Source organism: Phaseolus vulgaris, chromosome 7 (assembly GCF_051622355.1).
Source record: "Phaseolus vulgaris cultivar YP4 chromosome 7, ASM5162235v1, whole genome shotgun sequence".
Taxonomy (NCBI): domain Eukaryota; kingdom Viridiplantae; phylum Streptophyta; class Magnoliopsida; order Fabales; family Fabaceae; genus Phaseolus; species Phaseolus vulgaris.
Window position 1 is genome coordinate 30,310,001 of NC_143504.1, and position 4,572 is coordinate 30,314,572.

The following is a 4,572-nucleotide window of genomic DNA, read 5'->3' on the forward strand; positions in this document are numbered from 1 at the left end:
CTGCAATTCATAGAATCTTAGCGTATCTGGCACATGAACTTCCCTTAACTAGAGTGTAACGAATGACGGAGTGGTCGCTTGGGTACCAACTTGTGCACCTAATCTCTAGCGCCATCTGCTTCATGGGTGCCCTAAATATTCACGTGCCATGCATGCAGCTTTCCATGGAAACCCTAACCCTAATGGGCCTTAACGCCTCCTAGGATTATTCGCATGTGATGCGCCTTCATGCGTCATACACACCACGTGCATGGATCCTTTGTGACTTAGGCTTCCCACATATCTCTCGTCTTTAACTGTTATCTTAACAAAACTCTTGGGTCCACCTTACGTGGCCCCCTACATCGTCCGGACGACCAATGTCCGATCTTCTCCCTCTATCAGTGAGGCCCGATATTGTTCCAACATCAATCTTAGGATAGCAATCTCACAGACTAACCAATCCCCTGGTAGGAGCGTCTGGGCCCATCTCATGTTGCCCCCTTCCCTTACCAAGCATTGGTGCGCGATGTCTGGTCGGGATAATGTTCAAGCACTTTCATATAAACAGTTGCAAATGGTTAAAGAAAGAGATGATTACACCAAATCCGGAAAGAGTTCTCATGCATCTAGCTATAGGGTGAATAATTCTTTTGGGAAACAAAACCTTATAACTAATGACTATTATCAAACACCCCCTAGGAGAGCTAGAAAAGAAAGACAAGAAAGCCCAAAGGAGGATAGGGTAGAGCTACCTCATTTCTATGGAAAAGAAAATGTTGAAACATATCTTGATTGGGAAATGAAGGTAGAACAATTTTTTGCTTGCAACCATGTGAGTGAAGAAAAGAAAGTACCCTTAGCCACCTTAAGTTTTCAAGGAAATGCTATGAATTGGTGGATTGCCCTAAAAAGAGAGAGACATCTCCACAAGGACCCTCCCATTATATATTGGAATGACCTTAGGGGAGCCTTGAGATGTCGCCATATTCCCTCACATTACAATAGGAAGTTGATGGACAAGCTCCAAAGACTTCATCAAAGAAATCTGAGTGTAGAAGAATATTGGCAAAAGATGGTGTTATATATAAAAAGGGCAGGGATTAATGAAGAAAACCATACCACCATATCTAGGTTTTTAAGTGGTCTCAAACTTGAGATAAGAAACAAAGTTGAACTTTTACCTTATAGATATTTAAATGACTTGATTCAACTTAGCCTTAAAGTTGACAAACAAATTTTGAGTAAACAATCAAGTCAAAAAGAAAGTTCATACTCTGTATCTTATGACAAGCATGAGTTCCAAAGAGGGGAAGAACATATAAAAGAAACATCTCTAAAACTTTCCCAAAACCTATCTGAAAATATCTCACACACTCAAGCTAGAGAAATTCAATGTTTAGAATGTCTTGGTAAGGGTCATCTAGCATCTCATTGTTCCAATGAAAGATCTATGATCTTAAGGAACAAAGATAAATATAGTAGCCAAGAAGAAGAAACTAGTTGGATGCGAAGACAAGGCAGTGCATCTTTATTGGTTATGGTCAAGGTGAATTTGGGTACAAGTTCTTTGATCCTGTTGAGAGGAAGTCAACTAGAAGTCATGATGTGAAGTTCATGGAAAATGAAACCATTGAAGATATTGACAAGATAGAGAAGACGACATTTGAGATAGATTATAGATTGTCTAATGTTGGTCTAGATCGAATGCCTCTACGTGATATGGATACTGATCCGATCGGTCATCGGTAGTCGATGACGTCAGCAGCAGAGAACCACGTGGACCACTCGAAGGGTGACACGTGGACCAGGTGGCAGAGAGGTCGGGGGGACGATTGCCAAGAGAGGTGATCGGTGGTCAGTAACCAAGTTACCACCGACAGATCAGGCGGCAGAGAGGTCGGGGGATAGATCACCCAGAATGGTGATCGGGGGTCAGTAGCCAAGTGACCACCAGCAGACCAGTTCCCAGACTCGCGCCTGGAGGCAGAGCCGATAAGCGAATAAACACTGATCAGTCATCGGGGTCTCGTGTTACACGCAGTTAAACTGGGACTAAGGTTCCCAGCGAGAGCGTTACGCATGGACCTCGCATGAGCACACCTCAAGGAATCATGCACGAGAGTGGCCTGAGGGAACTAGTAAGCCAGTCGGTGATTGGTGATTCCCTCAACCCATTACGTGCGTGGCATCGTGAAGGGTAAGTCGCCTACGCAGAGAGTAACGTTCGGTGAGTGTGCCTAGACCAGCCACACCCGACGTTCTCCTAAGAGTATGCGATTTACCCAGATAAGAGAAGCATCCTAAGTTACTCCGCAAGGGCGTAACTTAGGCACACAAAGAGAGGCGCTAGAGCCCTTCCAGTAAGTGACACGTGTGTGGTTAGATGTGAGTTGCAGGCCTCCACGTGTCATCATCTGAGAGGGGTGCGGTCCAGACAAAAGAGCACTCCGTACCACTAAAGGTACAGACAGGCGCATACATGCGCAGACTCTCATGCTCCCCATTGCTGATTCTAAAGGTACGCTTTCTCTGAAAAGCATAACAGGGTTCTGACACATGCCAGAAAAGCATAACAGAATTCTGTTATGCCCAGAAGTAGGGAAAGAGAGATAAAAGAGAGAATCAGAGTGAGGGTGAAGGAAGAAAAAAAGAGAGACGAAAAACAGAGTGCAAGTTTTTCTCACACACATTACTAGTTTCCAGTTTCTGGTGGTTCTGTTGGACTAACTTGATCGTCGGAGTGCAAACGGCCGCTAGAGGCGCCGTCTGTGTGTTTTGCAGGTCACATTTGAAGACATCCGAGAGAAAGTTCGGAGGGTGATTCCGCAGGAGACGCAGTCGTGTAGACAGGGCAGAGAGTGCTACGAAGCGATTCGTCCACGTTCGAGTTGCCGGCAGGATCATTTGGCGCCCACCGTGGGGCACGAGTGAATCGTTGTCCCATATATACCACAGTTTTAAAGCTTACCAGAGTTTAATCAGTTTCTTTGATAGAGAAGGATGCCTAGAAACAGACAACCATCACCTGCGCCATCCGCTGACGAAGGAGCTGTGACAATGGCGCAGGTCCTGGAAATGGTGCGCACGCTGCAGCGTCGAAAGTTGAACAAGAAAGGATGCAGACGGAGTTGGCTGCGTCGCAAAGCAGGAACGATGAGCTGAATCGTGTCAACGAAGAGTGTAGAAGGACGCTGCAGGCGCAGAGGGAGCACGTTGTTGACGAAAGGATGTCTAGGCAGCCCTCACCTCCAAGGGCATTTCCCATGCCATTCTCCCCTGAGATCATGGGAACCATGGTGCCTCCCAACCTGGTGGGGGTCAAAGCATCGTTCAAGGGGGTAGAAGACCCGGAAGCGCATCTGACGGCGTTCCACACCCAGATGATGCTGTCTGGGGGTTCAGACGCTGTCTACTGCAAAATGTTTATGAGTACGCTCAGCGGAATCGCCATGGAGTGGTTCGTAAGCCTACCAGAATGACACATCACGTCTTTCTCTCAGTTCTCGAAGCTCTTCACTGAGCAATACATTGTCAACAAGGCACCTGCAGTGGTGTCCTACGATCTGTTCGACGTGCGCCAGTACCAAGGTGAGTCGCTGAAAGACTACCTCAACCGCTTTGGAGCACAAGTGGTTAGACTGCCCAGCAAAGATGAAGATATGCTGGTGCACGCGTTTAAGAAGGGTGTGCTGCCTGGCCCTTTCAGCGAGTCTCTCATCAGGAGCCATCCCAGCACCTTTGCAGAGATTCGACGACGTGCGGTGGCGCACATAGTGGCAGAAACAGAGGTTTCTGAGAAGAGGGGAAGTGCTGCACCACCCAGGCCGCGTGGAGGGCAAGGAAAGCCACAGCAAGCCAGGGTGCATGAGGCCAAGGAGGGGAAGAAGGTGCGGGAAAAACCTCGTCCCTATGCACCAGGCAAAGACCAGAGCAAGGGGCGTGCAAGGGAGAATAACGCACCCCCGAGATACAATTTCATGGTGGGATTGGCGGATCTCATCGCCCTTCCCGCCGTAGCGGCAAGACTACGAGTACCAGAGAAGACAGATAAGGTACTTGGAAGGAAGAAGAATGAATGGTGTGAGTTTCATCAGGCCTTTGGCCATACACTTCATTCCTGTTTGGCGTTGGGACACCAACTGGCAGAGTTGGTGAAGTCTGGTTTTCTAGCAGATTACCTACGTGAGTCGCAGGGTGATCGCGCGTCAGGATCCCAAACTGGAGAGCAACAGCATGAAGTCCCTGTGCATGGGGAAGTGCAGACGATTGCTGGAGGCTTCTCTGGTGGGGGATGCACAGCTTCACAAAGAAGGAGATACACTCGATCGGTGATGGCGGTAGATGCAGTGAATAAGAGTCATTACCCTGAGGTGGACATTATCTTCAGGAAAGCTGACCTACGGGATGTTGTCCCGCACGACAACGACCCTGTGGTCATTTCTCTCATCACGGCAGGAAGACGGGTGCATAGAGTACTTGTAGATCAAGGAAGCTCGGCGGATGTCATGTTCTGGCCAACATTCAACAAGCTACAGTTGTCCCCTGATCAGTTAAGACCGTATATTGGTTGTCTCTACGGTTTTGCAGGGG